The sequence below is a fragment of the Ovis aries genome, chromosome 26, assembly GCF_016772045.2.
Source record: "Ovis aries strain OAR_USU_Benz2616 breed Rambouillet chromosome 26, ARS-UI_Ramb_v3.0, whole genome shotgun sequence".
NCBI lineage: Eukaryota > Metazoa > Chordata > Mammalia > Artiodactyla > Bovidae > Ovis > Ovis aries.
In genome coordinates this window covers 22,825,328-22,846,127 of record NC_056079.1, presented here as the reverse complement: position 1 = coordinate 22,846,127, position 20,800 = coordinate 22,825,328, and the positions used below count along the sequence as shown (strand labels likewise).

Sequence of the window (20,800 nt, the reverse complement as noted above, 5' to 3'; positions counted from 1 at the left end):
AGATAACAGAATATTTTTGTTGGGGAAGTGGGCAGGAACTTCCTGAGACACGGACTGGATGGGTCATTTGAAGGATACAGAAGAATCAGAGATTGCTTCTAGGTATTTGGGTTGGATATTGACAGGAAACCTGGGTGTGTGGAGAAGAAACCAATTGTCCTACTTTGGCATGTTAAGCATGCGATGCTTGTTAGATATCCAAGTGGAGATAGGTCATAATTACGGCTATGCATTATCATTGCTGGCTATGCTCCACACACTGTTCTAAGCCCTTTCAGGCACAATAAGTAATTTAGTTCTCTCGGTGATAAATGCAAGCAGAGGCTACTATTACAACTGCTAAGGTTGTAATAAGTGTCATAGTCTGAACTAGTCCACAAAAAACCTGGCTTGAGACTTGAGCTGGTTATCACTGTGCTGAACTGAAGGAAGAGAGAAAAGGCTTATAGGAGAGATCTATATATCACATTTACATTTTTGAGTCATCAGCCTACAAGGCATCTTTAAAACCAGGGGGCAGGCTGAGATCTCCCAAAGAAAAGGGGTAGATGGAGATGAAAAGATGACTGGAGATAGTGTCTTGGGGCTTTCAACAGTTGGGAAGGAAGAGCAAAAGAATGTGAGACATAGCAACTAGTGTGATTGGAAGAAATCAGGCAAATGGAAATAAAATCTGTCTAAAGTTCATTGGTGTTCAAATATAAAACTTTAAAAATATATATTTAGAGAGGACACGTGAGTCCAACATTTTTCTCTATGGAACTTTAATATTTTTAGAGAAAACCATATACGCACATAAGAAATTCTTTTCCAGATAATTTCATTTATACTATCAAGTCATGAGACTTTTTGAGGTCAAAGACAATTAATGGAGAGTTATCAGAACCCTGACTGAATTTCTCAGAGCATATCTGAAACTAACATTCTAAATTTCCTTCGTGTTAAAGTCATTCCGTGGTCAAGTTGATGAAAATCCTTATTTTTCATAATGTAGGCCTTCAAGTAGCATAATATATATCACATATTCTGCCTTAGAGATAACACTAATAACAAACCAAACACTCAAGCCAAATCTAGATCTATTGTTCCGTAAAACCACAGCACCAGTTCCCTTATCCACACTACATAAAGACTGCCATGGCGCATGACAAAATGAACAAGCAAAATTAATCAATTATTGTTCACTGGATCTATACTGAAATGTGTATACTTCAGACTTTATTAATTTCGAAACAATTTGATTTCTGACAAGAGAATAGGTTTTCATAATTAACTGTTCTATAAATTATGAAAAAATTACTTTTTGTTTATGAAGGTACATTTTACTGCTTATTGTACTTGAATTATAGCTGGGGAAGGAAAAGATATGATATTCAGAATCTTTCCAAAAACTGGAAAGGATGCATATTTCCAAGGGCTCATCTTTCTTTCTAAAATATTACTGAGATTTTGTTTTCTCCCAAGTCTTATAATAGGAGCTAGAGATCATTCATCTCAACCTACAAAACATAAGTCATTATCTGCTAAACTCTAGGAAAACAAAGCCTCTAATAAAATTTACTTTTCTAACAATTATACAGTCCTAAGGTGAAGCTGCTTGATTACAAGATAATATGATTTATTATTGAGACTGGAGGTTGAATTACAATGCATGAATTACAACATATCGATATGTGTTATATTTGCTAAGTTATTTTAATATTTCAGACTAGGAAATGTTAACAATTCTAGGAGAAATTTTTTAACCTTCAGAAGGAGAAGTCCTATTTTTCAATGTAAGAGATTAGCTTCTGCTTTGAAGTTAAGTATACAGCTACTGAGACCTTACAAAGAAAAAGCAGTCAAGATTAAGCAATCAGATTACAGAGCTAAGCTATGTGTTCTACTGTGGGGAGCTGCTGTGTGGTTAGAGGTGGACTTATCAGAAGGCTGAGGTTGAATATGAGCTCTATCACTTATTAGCCACATGCTCTTGGCTTTAACCTCATCTTTTTTTTATCTATGAAATAAGAATAACTACAGTATTTGCAGTGCTGTTGTGATGATTAACAAAAATTTTTGAAAGCACTATGCAATATGCACCCAAATAAAAACTGATACTACTACTACGTGACATTAATCTTACCTCAGAAGACAAAAACCAAAACATTGTGACGGGAGTGTGTGGGTGCTAAGTTGCTTCAGTTGTGTCCTACTCTTTGCGGCCCTGTGGACTATAGCCTGCTAGGCTCCTCCATCCATGGGATTCTCCAGGCAAGAATGGGTTGCCATGTCTTCCTCCAGGAGATCTTCCCAAACCATGCATTGAATACGTCTCCTGCATTGGCAGGCAGGTTCTTTACTACTAGCACCACTTGGGAAGCCCTAAAACAGGAGTAAAATTTGTGATTTTTTTCTAATATATTTAAATGGATAAGTCATTGAATAGAAGTGAATGATTTCCTAAACAATCAGCTAAAGGAGGAAAAACAGAATATATAAACTAAGTGTAAAAGAATCAACTGTTTCTGGATAAAGGTGGAAGGGAAAGTATAATTTCCTTCCTGGATGAAAACAAAGAAACATAACGGAGAGTTTTTTAAACAATTCCTTGACAATACCTTTACTGTAGAAATGAATTTTAGAATAGCATAAGAGAATTTAATTTCTTTATATTTCTGCTATTCTAAAATCTTGATTATATAACACATATAATATTTATATGAAAAAGTATAGTAAATGGATATTATTTACCAGGAGAAATATCAATAACCTCAGATACACAGATGACATCACCCTTAAGGCAGAAAGCCAAGAAGAACTAAGGAGTCTCTTGATGAAAGTGAAAGAAGAGAGTGAAAAATTTGGCTTAAAGCTCAACATTCAGAAAACTAAGCTCATAGCATCTGGTCCCATCACTTCATGGCAAACAGATGGGCAAACAATGGAAACAGTGACAGGCTTTATTTTGGGGGCTCCAAAATCACTGCAGATGGTGATGGCAGCCTTGAAATTAAAAGATGCTTGCTCCTCGGAAGACAAGCTATGACCAACCTAGACAGCATATTAAAAAGCAGAGACACTACTTTGCCGACAAAGGTCCATCTAGTCAAAGCCATGGTTTTTCCAGTAGTCACGTATGGATGTGAGAGCTGGACTATAAAGAAAGCTGAGTACCGAAGAATCGATGCTTTTGAACTGTGGTGTTGGAGAAGACTCTTGAGAATCCCTTGGACTACAAGGAGATCCTACCAGCCCATCCTAAAGGAAATCAGTCCTGAATATTCATTGAAAGGACTGATGCTGAAGCTGAAACCCCAATACTCTGGCCATCTGATGTGAAGAACTGACTCATCTGAAAAGACCCTGATGCTGGGGAAGATTGAAGGCAGGAGAAGAAGGGGATGACAGAGGATGAGATGGTAGGATGGAATCACGGATGCGATGGACATGAGTTTGAGTAAGCTCCGGGAGTTCGTGATGGACAAGGAAGTCTGGCATGCTGCAGTCCATGGGGTTGCAAAGAGTCGGACATGACTGAGCAATTGAAGTGAACTGATTATTTTCATAACATGCATTGGATATTTGCAATATTGAGTTCAAGTAAAAGATACTTTGAGGCGGCTTCCCAGGCGGCACAGTGGTTAAGAACCTGCCTGCCAATGCAGGAGACACAGAAGACATGGGTTTGTTCCCTGGATTGGAAGATCCCCAGAGTAGGAAGTGGCAACTCACATCAGTATTCTTGCCTGGAAAATTCCATGGACAGAGGAGCCTGGTGGGCTATAGTCTGTGGGGTTGCACAGAGTCAGAGCAAGCAAGCAAAAGATACTTCTGATTGAATTAGTATTATTTTTAAATTAAATTACTCATTATCTGCCTCATTTGAGAATAATTAACCTCATTTGTAATTTAGAATGAATTCACTCATAGTTACATAAAATAAATGGTCCAATATATTAAAAGGTTATGATGAAGAGTAATAACATATTCTAGGAAATTTGTATTTTGTCATCAGTTTTAATCCCTTGATTTGATTTGACAATCATATTAGCATCACCGATTATAAACAAAAAACTAGGAGGTATATTCTGGTGTCTTGCCATGTTGTTCAACTTTACTACATGAGAGAATTTAGGAGGATAAGACAAACTCAAAAAACTGAATTTCCAATATTATGTATGTATCATGCTATGTATATATACATAATTAAACCTACAATGCACTTTTCTCATAAATTTGGTAAAATAATACTAGGAAGCATAACATCACTACTGACCTTTAACAGAGATAGATTCATGATAGTAAAGAAAACTTAATGCCAGGCCTCCCTGTCCATCACCAACTCCTGGAGTTCACTCAGACTCACGTCCATCGAGTCAGTGATGCCATCCAGCCATCTCATCCTCTGTCATCCCCTTCTCCTCCTGCCCCCAATCCCTCCCAGCATCAGAGTCTTTTCCAATGAGTCAACTCTTCGCATGAGGTGGCCAAAGTACTGGAGTCTCAGCTTTAGCATCATTCCCTCCAAAGAAATCCCCAGGCTGATCTCCTTCAGAATGGACTAGATGGATCTCCTTGCAATCCAAGGGACTCTCAAGAGTCTTCTCCAACACCACAGTTCAAAAGCATCAGTGCTTCAGCGCTCAGCCTTCTTCACAGTCCAACTCTCACATCCATACATGACCACTGGAAAAACCATAGCCTTGACTAGACGGACCTTAGTCGGCAAAGTAATGTCTCTGCTTTTGAATATGCTATCTAGGTTGGTCATAACTTTCCTTCCAAGGAGTAAGCCTCTTTTAATTTTATGGCTGCAATCACCATCTGCAGTGATTTTGGAGCCCCGAAAAATAAAGTCTGACACTGTTTCCACTGTTTCCCCATCTATTTCCCATGAAGTGATGGGACCAGATGCCATGATCTTTGTTTTCTGAATGTTGAGCTTTAAGCCAACTTCTTCACTCTCCTCTTTCACTTTCATCAAGAGGCTCTTTAGTTCCTCTTCACTTTCTGCCATAAGGGTGGTGTCATCTGCATATCTGAGGTTATTGATATTTCTCCCGGCAATCTTGATTCCAGCTTGTGCTTCTTCCAGCCCAGCGTTTCTCATGATGTATTCTGCATAGAAGTTAAATAAGCAGGGTGACAATATACAGCCTTGACGTACTCCTTTTCCTATTTGGAACCAGTCTCAGGTGAGGTGCTATTATCATCTGACCGGCAGCTGGTAAGCCTCAGCTTACTCAATTCTTGAGACACTAAAATAATAATAAGTAGTCTTTATTGGTTTGCAGAAATCAAAACACTCCATAGAATCAGCAATAGTTATGGACATCCAGAATTCTGCTTTTGTATATTTTTGTTTGGTTTTTATTTTCCAACACAAAATGTCTATAAGTTCATCAAGAAGTTAAGCCAAACACATTTATGGATTAGGATTTTCTTTTCTTTTTTTTTTTTTAACCAGAAGTACTTCATATATAACCATGCATGTGTTTGGTAACAAGACAGGGAAATATCCATAAAAGCAGGAGGTCAGCAATTATTCACAGAATGACTGATACTGAATTAATTAACTGAATCATTCTTTTGCTTGTCAGACAGGAATTTTACAGACTAAACTGCCTTTATTATAGAGTTGTGAGGTTAAGAGACAAAATGATGCATATAAGAACAATATTCAAAGCGAAAATGGCTATACAAAGGGGATGAACGTAGCTCAAATGATACAATAATTGACCTCTACGTCAGAGAAGACAAGGTATAGTATATGACTATTCAGGCCTCTGGTGACAGTCTTTCTAGGATATTTATTAAAATGGATGCTTCATGTGAAGCAGTTAGTAGGCAAATAATAAGTGCTCAAGAATTAAAGTATTATCTTTTCAATTCTCTAGTATCTGTTTACAATTAATTTCTCTTTGTAGGGTACCGCTCTATGAATGATCATATCAGAAAACAGGCCACAGCATAGTATTTTACATCTTCAGTTGACACTTGTGTGTGTTTTAAAATCACTCTTCTGACTTGATACAGGGTAGAGATGTGCTGTCATTACTTCACTGTTCTTAAATAAAAAGAGAGGAAGGTTTTCACTGCCAGAAAATTTTCTTAAGGATCGGAGATTATGTCTGATTTAAGTTTAAAAGTCTATTACTATAAAAGTAAATCTGTAAGCATGTAAAGCAGGTTTTTTAACCTGGGGCCCCTCGTTTTTGAACCCCTAAACTTGTGCACCAAATTTATTTTTGCATGTGTATATTTACTTCAGAAAACAATCCCCCAGCTTTCATTAAATATACACAAGAATTGTGATTCTTTCTATATTAAGAATTATTGGTATAGAAAGTTCATAACAATGAAATAGTTTATGATGTGTTACATTTGTGGCTCAAGGGTTCATATTTATTTCTTCCTTCTTTGCTTTTCTACTCATTTAGCAAATATTGATTGAATGTCTACTATGTACTTAGAGCAGCAGGAATACAGCTGTGATTAAAGCATATAAAATATCTGTTGTTCTCACTGGACTTATATTCTAGAGGAACATAGATGAAAAATAATTAATAAAATACAATATAAAATCAGGTAGCAACAAGGGTTATGAAACAAAAGCGGAGCCCAAAAGTCAAGCATGACAGGGTAGGGGAAACCAGGGGTTCAGGGAAGCCTCTCTGGTGAGGCGTCCTCAGAGCATAGACCTCAGAAGAAAGGCAGGAGAAAGCCATTCACAAAACTGGTGAAGAGCACTCCAGGAACTCTTTTTAGCTAGAAATCATCTTCATTTTTTTATGCCAACTTTTCTTATGCCTACAGAAGAAAAGCTATGACAAACCTAAAGAAGTGAAAGGAAGAAAGTGAAGTCGCTCAGTCGTGTCCAACTCTTTGCGACCCTGTGGACACCAGGCTCCTCCGTCCATGGGATTTTCTAGGCAAGAGTACTGGAGTGGATTGCCATTTCCTTCTCCAATGACAAACCTAAACAGCATATTAAAAAGCAGAGAAATCATTTTGCTGACAAAGATCTGTAGAGTCAAAGCTATGTTTTTTTCCAACAGTCATGTATGGATGTGAGAGTTGGACCATAAAGAAAGCTGAGCACCACAGAACTGATGTTTTTGAACTGCGGTGTTGGAAAAGACTCTTAAGAGTCCCTTGGACAGCAAGGAGATCAAATCAGTCAATCCTAAAGGAAATCAACCCTGAATATTCATCAGAACGACTGATGCTGAAGCTCCAATACTTTGGCCACCTGATGCAAAGAGTTGACTCATTGAAAAAGACACTGACGCTGGGAAAGATTCAAGGCAAAAGGAGAAGGGGGCGTCAGAGGATGAGATGGTTGGATGGCATCATTGACTCAGTAGACATGAGTTTGAGCAAACTCTGGAAGATAATGAAGGACAGGGAAGCCTGGGGTGCTGCAGTTCATAGAGTTGCAAAGAGCTGGACATGACTGAGTGGCTGAACAACACCAGTCCTGTTTACTTTTTGTTGCTCCTTTTTTTGACTGTTTTCTTTCACAGGCCCAATGTCTGTAGATTTTGGCTATTTCCTCTCTTGTGAGATGAGGGTGTTCGACCAGCTGATTCCTTAACATGTTAACATACTGTGCCGCCTGTTGTTGTTTTATTGTTTTTACAAACTTCACATTTCAGAGTTCTCCCAAATTCGGTGACAATTTGGCCTAAGTCATACTTCCTGGGTGACTCAGTGGTAAGGAATCTGCCTGCCAATGTAGGAGATGAGGGTTCAATCCCTGAGTTAGGAAGATACCCTGGAGAAGGAAATGGCAACCCACTCTAGTATTCTTACCTGGGAAATTCTATGGACAGAAAGGCCTGGTGGGCTTTACAGTCCATGGGATTGCAGAGTCAGACATGATTGAGTAAACAAGAAAAAGATACTTCGATTCAATCAGGAGTATTTTCAAATTAAATTACTCATTATCTGCCTCATTTGAGAATAACGACATGACTGAGTGACTAAAGCAACAATAACAATACATTCCATAATTAATTCACCAAAGATTCACAAAGAAATAAAATGTATGTCCTCACCTCTAAAGAGCTTGAAATCTGCCAGCGATAAACTTCCTGGAAAATTTAACTGTGCTCTATGCCTGCATCTAATTGTAGAGAATTTCAGGGTAGTTTTAGCAGCACCTAAGCCTGTCTGAAATTCCTCATGTTGTGGCACCAAAACCAGCCATCCCTCAAGCTCAGGGATGTCCAGAATCAGTATTGCTCCTCTGAGCCTCATGTTGGGGGAAACAGGTGTTTGGTAGGGTTGGAGTAAAAAAAATGGATGGAGATTCACATTTCAGCAAAATTACTCTTTTTTTCTGTTGAACCACTTTCTTTAGCCTGGAATCACAACATTTAAAAAAAAATAATAATGAACCAGTGGCAAACAAAAAACAGAAAAGAAAGGAAAGCAAAAGAAAGCCCTCAAGAAATTGTACAGCTTGATGTATGCCACCGTATGGAACAGAATCACTGGGAATTGTCCTTTGTCTACTCTCTTCCACAAAACTGAGACCAGTTCACAGACTAGAATGAAGCTGGTGGGTGGACCTGTAACGGAGCCCATAGAGCCCATGAGTGTCACTCACACTCTGGGTGTGGGCGTGTGCTGTGCCTTTAGCTTAGAGCAGATGTTGGAACTTCTGCAGGGTCTTACACTCCAGGGTGCATAGGGATACCCCAAAGGGCTGCTTGAAATACAGGTTACTGGCTCCAAGCATAGTTTTCTGAGGACTGAAAGCTTTTACTTCTAAGAGTTTCAGGTGGTGCTGATGCTACTAGACCACACTTAGAATTCCCAAATAGCTCCTGATTACAGAAATGCCACTGGGCTGCTGAGGGTATCCCACAGTTGGAATGTCACAAGGAATCCTAGCAGAAGGCCTTAAAACAGGGCAGCCAGGGTGTGACTCCAGGAAGTGGAACTAGCAGGCTTATTCTCCTGGTATGCAGCTGCTGAGATGCAAGATTCTTTTCAGACACGGTGTAGGTCTTAGGTTGGTGCCCCAGGGAAGGATAGGCCCCATCAAAGCCAGTTGAGAGCAGACGGATTGCATCTGTACCCAAAGTGTGAGGGGCCAAAAAGTCTTCCATCAAATTCTCTAATCACACATGAACACGAAATCAGCTGAACAATCTTTCAGTAAGTAAAAGAGTACTATTCACTATTCTATAAGCCAGGCAGTGATACACTTGGCCAGTCTGAATTAAAGAGTTTATTTGCTTTCACTTCCAAACTAAATGAATTCCAAACTAAAAAGCATTTCTGATCTTGAAGAATCTAAATATGATCGATGAGCTATGACAAAATTAAAGCAAAATCTTACCTCTTTCTATGTTTAAAAAATGTAAGTAATCCACAACAGGTAATAAGAACTTTCCTGCTTACAAACTATTTGATGATCCTGCTAAGAAACTATAACTTTATATTTCAGGGAAAAATGTTTAAAAACACATAGGAAATTTGGAGGAACTCCAGAAAATTATATATGATTAAAGTAGCAAGTCAATAAGGGAACTGTTAGTATATTCAATATTTTTGTAACAACCTATAAGGGAAAAGAATCTGAAAAAACAGATATGTATGTATGTATATATGCGGGCTTCCCCAGGGGCTCAGTGGTAAAGACTCTGCCTGCAATGCAGGAGATGCCAGTTCCATCCCTGGGTCAGGAAGATCCTCTGGAGAAGGAAATGGCAACCCACTCCAGTATTCTTGCCTGGAAAAATACCAACCCATGGGGTTGTAAAAGAGCCAGACATGATTGAACGATTAAACAACAAAATGTACGTGAAACTGATTCACTTTGCGGTACACCTGAAACTAATACAACATTTAAATCTGCAACTCTTCAATAAAAAAATAAGATAAATAATAGCAAGAGAAGTAAACAGTTTGGTCAAGCAAGAAATATGTGACAGTTACTTTTATTGGCTGGTCTATGATCCCAATTGTTCAATCACAAATTTTGATATTTTGTAAAGGCATTTTTCAGATGTGATTAACATTAATCAGTTGACTGACCAAAGCAGATTACTCTTCATAATGCGGGGGGCAGGGGTGGGGTTCATTCAATCAGTTGAAGGTCTTTAGAGCAAAGACTGAACTTTCCCAAGGAAGAAATTCTGCCTCAACTCTGTAACACAGAAACCTCACCTAACTTTCCAACCTGCTGCTCTGTGGAATTTGTACTTAAGATTATAATATCAAATTTTTCCTGAATTTCCATCCTCCTGGCCAACTGCATAGATTTTGGACTTGTCAGACTCCAGAATCACATGAGTCAATCTTTAGAATAAATCTCTCTGCCTCTGTCTTTGCCTGTGTCTGTCTCAGTGTCTGCATTTATCTCTCTTCCTCATTTTATATCTATGTACCTACCCACCTATCTATTTAATCTCCTGTTGCTTCTATTTTTCTGGAGAACAGTAACACAGTGTATATCAAAGACAAGACAAGACTAATCAGACTGGAGTTGTTGGACCTCAGACTGTTTTTAATATGACTATGGTAAATGCCACAGTAATTTTTCACTTGGACTACTTGAAGGTGTACTTAATGTTTCTCTTAATCTCCATTGCCTCCACCCTTTACCCATCAAAAAGCAGAGATACACATTGACTATTTACTATTGATACTTCTGTGAAACAGGTTAACCTGTCCTTTCTATAATTTCATTTGCTTTAAAGATGTCAAGAGTGATAGATTTATGATCCTCAGTGATTTGATCAAATTGAGAGATTGGATCGTCCAGCTTTTGTGCTTTCTCCAGTTAGTTCATGTCCTCTGCAGCCTTACGTGTAGCTACAACAAGTCATTATTCTGGCCAGAAACCGATGGCTCATTGCCTGAGACAGGAACATCACGTACAAGGCTGCTGTCTTGCACAACGCCTGGGATTGTGCAATGTGGTGTCCCAAATCAATTATGATCACTGAATGGAAAAAAAGTATTTAAACTACATGTCTCTGTACATTTAGAGCTAAAATGTGCTCAAACAAAAGTTATAAGATGGGGAATGTTGCCTATTCTGTTCAAGGCACTACACTAAGTAATTAGATATATAATCTTATTTATTTTTTAACATGTCTATGAAACAAATGATGTTGATGATGACAAAGAGTCTTATTTTCTGGGTAAGAAAAAGAAGGTCAGAGATATTAATGACATCTTAACGTCAAACTCTTAGTAAATGAAGGGACATGAATATAAGTCATATCTGATTCCAAAGCCTGGACTCTAGGAAAATGAGACTTTTGCCTGGACTCTAGGAAAATTAGACGTTTACATAGTTTCAGTGTCTTTATAGATACACCATCTTGATTTTTCTCAGAGAGGCACCCTTTTTAGACACTGATCTGAAGATAAATCTTCAGCAGGTGAATCTAAGTCAACATTGCGTATCATTCTGAGTTATTCAGGGACCCAAGTCTGAAATACTTACATATTTAAGTTTCTGGAATGGCAGCACAAAACGGTCCAAGCCATCAAGATGTTTGGTTAGTACCATGTTCTTTGGAAATGTGGTGAGGGTTTCTCAGAATCTTTGGATTTGTTTTGCTTTGATATTTTCTGAATCTTTATATCCTCTAAACCACACACTCACTTGCTTATTTATTTTTTCATTTAACACTGACTGAGTCCTTATTATATCCAAACTCTATTTTAAACTTAGGAAAGTATGAAGATGAATTAGCTATAAGTTCTCCTTTAATAGTCCTTCCAATCTGAGGAGTTCTAGTAAGTGAGAGGAGGACAGAGCACAGAGTGACAAGTGGGTTTACTGATGTTAGTGACAACACTGGCAGCATTATCAGTAAAGCAGTTCTTGCAAAACGGAGGTTGAACTGATTATGGATGAAACAATGCATGAGGTTACCCACTGTTCCTCTATAGCCCTCACTATAAAGACCATGATCATGATAATATAAGCCACATTGCTCTATTAGGACAACAAGTATAAAAAAATCATTTGGGTTGATTTTTTTTTTCCTTGTGGCTAGAAACAGAGAAGGAAGTAATAACCATAAAAGTGTATTTCACTTTGTAATAATTTGTGTGTGGTGTGAAAGAAAGTCTAACTGTGCACACATTTACCCAAGTAAGTTTAAGTCAGTTCAGTTCAGTTCAGTCGCTCAGTCATGTCCGACTCTCTGTGACCCCATGAATCGCAGCACTCCAGGCCTCCCTGTCCATCACCAACTCCTGGAGTTCACTCAAAGTCATGTCCATTGAGTTGGTGACGCCATCCAGCCAATTCATCCTCTGTCGTCCCCTTCTCCTCCTGCCCCCAATCGCTCCCAGCATCAGGGTCTTTTCCAATGAGTCAACTCTTCGCATGAGGTGGCCAAAGTATTGGAGTTTCAGCTTTAGCATCAGTCCTTCTAATGAACACCCAGGACTGATCTCCTTTAGGATGGACTGGTTGGACCTTCTTGCAGTCCAAAGGACTCTCAAGAGTCTTCTCCAACACCACAGTTCAAAACCATCAATTCTTCAGTGCTCAGCTTTCTTCACAGTCCAACTCTCACATCCATACATGACCACTGGAAAAACCATAGCCTTGACTAGATGGACCTTTGTTGGCAAAATAATGTCTCTGCTTTTGAATATGCTATCTAGGTTGGTCATAACTTTTCTTCCAAGGAGTAAGCATCTTTTAATTTCATGGCTGCAATCCCCATCTGCAGTGATTTAAGTTTAGTCAACTTCTATTTATTTTGTCAAATTGGATAATAGATGGAAAATGAGAAATGATGAAAAAGTGACTCCAGTAGACTGAAAATTAAATGAATCTATAATTCCAGAACAGTGAAGTGGGACAGGAATTTAGACCTCCCTACAGAAGTTGGTATAATTACAAACAAATCAAGAATTAAAAAGATAGTTGATCTCAGTTTCCCTAGAATGAAAACAGGAAGTAATGACTGCAGAGAAAATAAAGGAAATGAAACTGTTGGAAGCAGGTGTTAAAGGCTACCTCTCGGGAATGAGAGTGAGGAAGGGAAGGAGTCAGCAGATGACTCAAAGGTGAAACATCTGGGAAGAGATAATCGACTTATGTGGTTGATGGAGGGTTTACTGAAGTAATTTCTCATTCACAGTGTCAAACTCAGCAATGAATTTGGGTAAAAAGATAAAGCTTTCATTTTAACCTAGAAAAGAACGACTTCATAAACCTTTGATGATGTTGTTTAAGACGTTTATAAATACTATAAAGCCATTCACTTTTTCTTTAATCGAGCTGTGCATCATGTGGGATCTTCATTCACCAACCAGGGACTGAACCCTTACCCCCTGCATTGGAAGCACAGAGTCTTAACCACTGAACCAACAGGGAAGTAACATTCTTGTTTGTTATTGGGAAGCTCTGCTCTGTGCATCTGACACATCATGTTACACAGGGTGGGTACCTTCCATACATTATGAAATTATTTCGCAAGAGTGTGACATGTGAAAAAATATTCTGAAAATATGTCCTGAGTGGCACTTTGGGATTACACAATGGTATCCTTGTAGAATATATGTCATCTGTCTCTAAAGCTTGGGTAAAAGTTAAGTACACGTCTTTTTTAATGTAGAGATTCAAAACAGTATTAAAAGAGGCTCTTTCACTTCAGCTAAATTTTTGAACCATATTTCAATTCTACTGGGTTTGAGGGAAGTAAAATTGTTCACAATCATAATTTAAGACTTTTCAGTTAGCAGCAGGAATGAAACGTAGACTAATTTGAATTTGCAAGTAAGTTGTAGTCTATATGTTCACCTTCAAGTCTTTTCTTCAGAATTTTGAAATCATCTTTTTGTAGACCAAAATAAATAAACAAAGAACCCGACCTGACATGGTAGCCCAGACTGTGAAATCTGCTCATTAAATCTCTTTAGACCATCATATACCTAAAATTTAACTGTTGTTCTCATTCTTTGTAACATAAGCCACAGGTACAAGACCCTAATGACAGGGTGCATAGTTCCTCTAAAGTATGGACTCACTGACCTTCCCCTTGTCCAGGCAGGTGTGTTTCTAGGAGGAAAGTGACAGAGAAGCTGGATGGCCTTGCCAGGGTAACCCCCCAGCACACACTCTTTTTATCTCACAGCCCCTAGCACTGGTTCTCTTGTTTCCCTTTCCAGGCACAGCAGATATTTCCTGACAACGTTTTATCTCTTCTTGGGTTCAGTTCAGTTCAGTTCAGTCGCTCAGTCATGTCCGACTCTTTGCGACCCCATGAATCGCAGCACGCCAGGCCTCCCTGTCCATCACCAACTCCCAGAGTTTACCCAAACTCATGTCCATCGAGCCAGTGATGCCATCCAGCCATCTCATCCTTGGTCGTCCCCTTCTCCTCCTGCCCCTAATCCCTCTCAGCATCAGGGTCTTTTCCAATGAGTCAACTCTTTGCATGAGGTGGCCAAAGTATTGGAGTTTCAGCTTTAGCATCAGTCCTTCCAATGAACACCCAGGACTGATCTCCTTTAGGATGGACTGATTGGATCTCCTTGCAGTCCAAGGGACTCTCAAGAGTCTTCTCCAACACCACAGTTCAAAAGCATCAATGCTTCAGCGCTCAGCTTTCTTTATAGTTCAACTCTCACATTCATACATGACTACTGGAAAAACCATAGCCTTGACTAGATGGACCTTTGTTGGCAAAGCGTCTCTGCTTTTTAATATGCTGTCTAGGTTGGTCATAACTTTCCTTCCAAGGAGTAAGTGTCTTTTAATTTCATGGCTGCACTCACCATCTGCAGTGATTTTGGAGCATCAAAAAATAAAAGTCTGGGTTCAGAAGTATCTAAAACTAGAATACATGGCTTTTGGTAATTTTACCAGGTAGTGCTAGTGGTAAGAACCTGCCTGCCAATGCAGGAGATGTAAGAGACACAGGTTCAGTCCCTGGGTTGAGAAGATCCCCTGGAGAAGGAACTGGTGACCTACTCCAGTATTCTTGTCTGGAGAATCCCATGGACCGAGGAGCCTAGAGGGCTATGGTCCATAGGGTTGCAAAGAGTCGGACATGACTGAAGCAACTTAGCCTGAACGAATGTTTTAGAAAACAAAGTGAGAAAAAACTACTAAATGAATCTACTTGTGAAAAAAGAACATTACATTTTGGTGATAGTGGTGACGAAGAAAGCTTTATCTACATTTCTGAGGAAAATCAGAATCAGATAGTCCTGAGTGTGTCCTCATGGGTGCTTGAGGATGGGCTCGCACTCTGAGGCCAAAACCTGCAGTGTGAGCACAGAGGCACAAGAAGGTGCAGACCTGGGAATTTAATCTCTTTTCTGTAATATACACCCATTCTGGACCACCCTTGGTGTGCAGATTTAACCCTCAGTTAAACTGGTTTAATGGTTAGAGACAGCAGAGAGGGGAGGGAAGAGAGAAAAGAAAAGTGGCAGGTATTTCCATGGCTACTTCCAGGAGGGCTGGATCACCAGCAAATGAGGAAAGATGAAGAAGCCACACTTCCTCCCCCAGAAGCATGAGAAGCTCATTTCAGTATACAAAGTATGTATGGAAAAGGTACTTTCTATAACTCTTGCAACCCCATGGACTGTAGCCTGTCAGGCTCCTCTGTCCATGGAATTTTCCAGGCAAGAATACTGGAGTGTGTTGCCATTTTCTTTGCCAGGGGATCTTCCCAACCCAGGGATAGAACCCAGGTGTCCTGAATTGCAGGCAGATTCTTTACCAACTGAGCTATCGGATAAGTCCAAGAACATAGAGCAGGGGCTCCTAATTCTCTAGGGAGAAGAGAGTATTTTTAAGTCTTCCTTGGAGATTTCACTGTGTTGTTGTTGTGTAAATGGGGAGGGAGAGAAAAAAAGGTGTGTCTGAAGGGGAGGAGGTGGGAGACAGCATGGCCTCCATGAGGGTGGCATGTATGCTCCTGGTGGTTGGGCACAAGCTATTTCGTTTCCCTGGAGCATAAGGTCCACTATGTGGCAAGGGATACAAAACAAGCTATAGAGATAGGATTATTCAGGGCTGCATGCTACAGCAAGGAAGTTGGATATTGTTCTCTAGAGCACAGGGAGCTACCAAAGCTTAGCAGAAGTGACACTGAGAGATTTGCACTTTGGACGGACGATTGTGCATTTTGGATTCAAGGATGACAGACTGGAAAGGATATTGCTTCGGAGACTGTTGTCATTAGAAAGAAGGTGAAGACTGTATGATGACCATTGTTGGAGTATCGATAGCAGTACTGGAGGGTGTAATTTCTGATTCTAAAAAGGTGGATTCCAAATGGATACTTTGGTTAAATATGCCTGAATAAACACATTTACCCCAAACACATTGTAATAGTTAAGAGAGAGAGAAAACGTAAGAAAAAGAGATAACACAAGTCATACCAGTAACATTTTTAACTCTGGGAAGTAGATGGACTGTTAGAGGGTGCAGAGCGCTGTTTTCTCAGCCTTCTTGGGGGAAGTCAGTAAAAAGGGATCAGATTCCTTAAGCTTAAAGAAATCTGAAACTCCAGTACTTTGGCCACCTGATGTGAAGAGTTGACTCACCGGAAAAGCCCGATGCTGGGAAAGATTGTGGGCAGGAGAAGTGGGCGACAGAGGATGAGATGGTTGGTTGGAATCACTGACTCAATGGACATGGGTTTGACCAAACTCCAGGAGGTAGCGAAGGACAGCGAAGCCTAGTGCGCTGCATTTCAAGGGATCACAAGTAATTAGACACGACTTAGTGACTGAACAATAACAACAAAGAAATCTGAACTCCCTTAAGGAATGGAGGCATCAGTTACTAGGGTTGGGAATTTAAGGATCAAAGAGGAGGGATGACTTTACATGTAATAGTTAGATTCCCAGATCTACAGGCCCACACTGCACAGCCAGTTAAGTGCCTGTCTGCTGTGTCAGCAGGGGACAGGAACTTGGTGCTCTGTGGAGACGAATTAGACAGGTTCTGGACCCAAGGCATCTGGGCAGAGCTGAGGGTAGGACGAGATGCAGCAGTGGAAGGGGTAAGTGAAAGGCTGGTATTCCCTTCTCCTTCACAGTTCCTTGGATTTTGACAATCAGACTTCATCTAGGAACTACTGGAGAATTTTTTTCTGGAGAAACTTGTCAGCCAGAGGGAAAAGACCAGTAGATGTTAGCAGCTGAGAAACTTCCTAAAGAGAGCTGAGTTTCAACCAGATCACTAGTCATCAGTAGTCAAATCCAAGAGTGGCCATCTCCAATTGAACACAGAGCATCCAATCAATTTTAGCGACTTATTTTTATATATAAACATATAGCTAATACTCATCAGAAATATAAGGAAGGCTATTAACATGAAAGGCAGAATAAAAAAGAATACATACGAAGAGTGAAATTTGGAGAAAACAGAGATGATGCAAAGAGGAAAAGAAAACTGCAAAGAGAACCATAATTACAATTTAAAATTCAATTTAATGTTAAATTTTAAGAAAAATTTTAAAATTAAATATAAGTTTTGGAATATAAATTAGCACAAAAATTTCTCAGAAAGAAGATAAAAATGAAAAAGGCGTAGAAAATGGAATACAAAGGTTTTTAAAAAATAGAGGATACGCCACAAAGGTCTAATATCTAAATCACAGGGGATATAGAAAGAGAACACAGAAAACCAAGAAGAAATAATTTTAAAACTGCAAGGATATCACCAGGAATGAAGGAATGAGTTTTCAGATTTAAAGGGACAACCAGGTACCTAGAAAAAAAGAGAGAGGAAAAAGAACAGACTAAGACATATCAGCGTAAATTCTCACTCCATTAGAGATAAACTGAGAATATAAATTTTTGATAGGTAAGATGGAAACGGTTCACATGTAGGATTGGGAATGGGTGTCATTGTACTTTTCAATAGCAAAACTGCAACTAGAAGGCAATTAATACACAGATATTTTATAGGAAAATAATTTCTAACCTAGAATTCTGTATCTGTCTAAGCTCTCAATAAAGTGTTGGGACAATAGTCAGGTATAGACGTTAGAGTTGGACCATAAAGAAGGCTGAGCCCCGAAGGACTGATGCTTTCAAATGGTGGTTCTGGAGAAGACTCTTGAGACTTCCTTGGACAGCAAGGAAATCAAACCAGTCAATCCTAAAGGAAATCAATCCTGAATATTCACTGGAAGCACTGATGCTGAACCTGAAGCTTCAATACTTTGGCCACCTGATGTGAGGAGCTGGCTCATTGGAAAAGACCCTGATGTTGGGAAAGATTGAAGGCAGGAGGAGAAGGGGATGAATAAGGATGAGATGGTTGGATGGCATCACCAACTCAATGGACATGCGTTTGAGCAAACTCCAGGAGGTAGTGAAGGACAGGGAAGTTTGGTGTGCTGCAGTTCATGGGGTCTCAAAGAGTCAGACACGACTTAGCAACTGAACAACAGGACATGGAAATCAATTTCAAAAATGACATTTCATGCACGAATTCTTAGGAAGTTGTTAGATAATTGGCTCCACCAAAACAAGGAAGTAAACCAAAAAAGGGGGTATGTGAATGAATTCCAGGAAACAAGGGATCCATTCCAAAAACCCCTGGATGAAGGGAACAGGCTGACAGCTGGGAAGAGGCATAGATGATAGATAATCCATAGTGAAGCAGAAGGGTGAAAGAGGAGAGTGGAAAAGCTGGTTTAAAACTCAACATTCAACAAACTAAAATCATGGCACCCAGTCCCATCCCCTCATGACAAATAGAAGGGGAAAAAGAGGAACAGTGACATATTTTATTTTCTTGGGCTCCAAAATCACTGTGCATGGTGACTGCAGTCATAAAATTAAAAGATGCTTGCTGATTGGAAGGAAAGCTATGATGAACCTAGACAGCATGTTAAAAGGCAGAGACATCACTTTATCAACAAAGGTCCATGTAGTCAAAGCTATGGTTTTTCCAGTAGTCGAGTACAGATGTGAGAGTCGGACCATAAAGAAGGCTGAGTAGTGAAGGACTGATGCTTTCAAACTGTGGTGCTGGAGAAGATTCTTGTGAGTCCCTTGGACAGCAAGGAGATCAAACCAGTCAATCCTAAAGGAAATCAACCCTGAATATTCATTGGAAGGACAGATTCTGAAGCTGAAGCTCCAATACTTTGGCCACCTGATGTGAAGAGTTGACTCACTGGAGCACCTGATGCTGGGAAATATTTGAAGGCAAAAAAGAGAAGGGGGTGGCAGAGGATGAGATGGCTGGATAGCATCACAGACTCAATGGACATGAATTTGAACAAACTCCATGAGACAGTGAAGAACAGGGGAGCCTGGCATGCTGCAGTCCATGAGGTCACAAAGAGTTGGACACGACTTATTGACTGAGCAAAAACTACAACATGAAAAATTTCTTCAATAAAAAAAATAAAACAAGACAAAACAAACCAGGGAGATTACCAGGTGAAGAATGTCAACATATTGAAAGAAGTTTTACCACTCTGGCAGAGTCTGGAGATGAATATGGCAGAAGAATTTAGAGCATAAGTCCTGCTTCTCTCAAAGGAGGTATCTAATGAGGGAACATTGTTTCCAATAAAGGAATATAATCAAATATTATGAGCTGTGTGTATGTTTGTTATAGGAGAGATAAAACTTTATCTTTTAGAGCTAAATAACTAAAAAGGAAAATCAAACAATCACAGTTAAGCATATTATTTAGTTAAGCATGCTATTTACAAATATAGAAGCACATATCAATAAAAACAGATTTCCTAATGGCTTAGTAGGTAAAGAATCCTCTTGTCAATACAGGAGACACAGGAGACACCAGTTCCATCCCTGGGCCAGGAAGATCCCCTGAAGGAGGAAATGGCAAACCACTCCTATATTCTGGCCTGGAAAGTCCGATACACAGAGAAGCCTGGCAGGCTATAGTTCACGGGGTCACAAAGAGTCAGACACAACTGAGTGACTGAGTATATGCACGTCAACAGAAACAGCAAGACTTGTTTAAAATGATTGCTTTGGGGAGCAGAAATCCAGAGGGGAGAAATGGGGTGGGTGTTGCTACTTTTTTTTATACAGGTAGTCATACTGGGCTTCCGTGGTGGCTCAGACAGTAAAAAATAGGCCTACAACCGTGGAAGACCTGGTTTCCATCCCTGGATCCTGAAGGTTCCCTGGAGAAGGGCATGGCAACCCACTCCAGTATTCTTGCCTGGAGAATCCCATGGACAGAGGAGGCTCGTGGGCTACAGTCCATGGGATTGCAAAGAGTCAGACACAACTGAGCGAATAATGCTTTCACACTATGTAGTCATATTATTTTGGCCATTAAAACGTGAGCATGCTTTTTGTTGATACAAATTAAAATTAAACATCACTAAAGGAAACAAAGCGGAAATTGGATTTGAAGTTGGCTGGGTAGGGGAGCTGACAAAGGTGGAGTATTACAGGTGAATGATTAGACTAGGCAATGGGAAGCTGATTTCAGAAAAGGACCAGGTATATGGTGGCAAGAGCTATGAGGAACAGAAGGAGATAAGCTGCATTTTAGATATCCTGAGCTGGAAAGCAGATGTGGCCTTAGGATGATCTGAACTAACTATATCAGTGATCCATCTTTCCGTTTTGCTTATCTTTTGCTTGTTTACTTTAATCTCTGGGAAGAGCTTCTCCACGTGGCAGTTGATGCGGCTGTAAGCATGTAGAGAATGACATTTTTCAGTTTGTGACCAGAAACTAAAGTATGCAGTCTTGCCTACAGGTCTGAAAATTTCTGGAGATATTATGCAATCCAGGCTGGATGACCTGCTCCCCTCTGTGGCCAGAGGCTGGATGTGTTACCAGGAAAGGTGTCTTAACA

General features: G+C 39.7%; 1 protein-coding gene across 4 annotated transcripts in view; it reads right to left on the bottom strand.

Moving 5' to 3' along the window:
* DLC1 (DLC1 Rho GTPase activating protein) overlaps positions 1-20,800 on the bottom strand; it is a 519,553-nt gene that overhangs the window by 241,442 nt on the left and 257,311 nt on the right. The window lies entirely within an intron of this gene.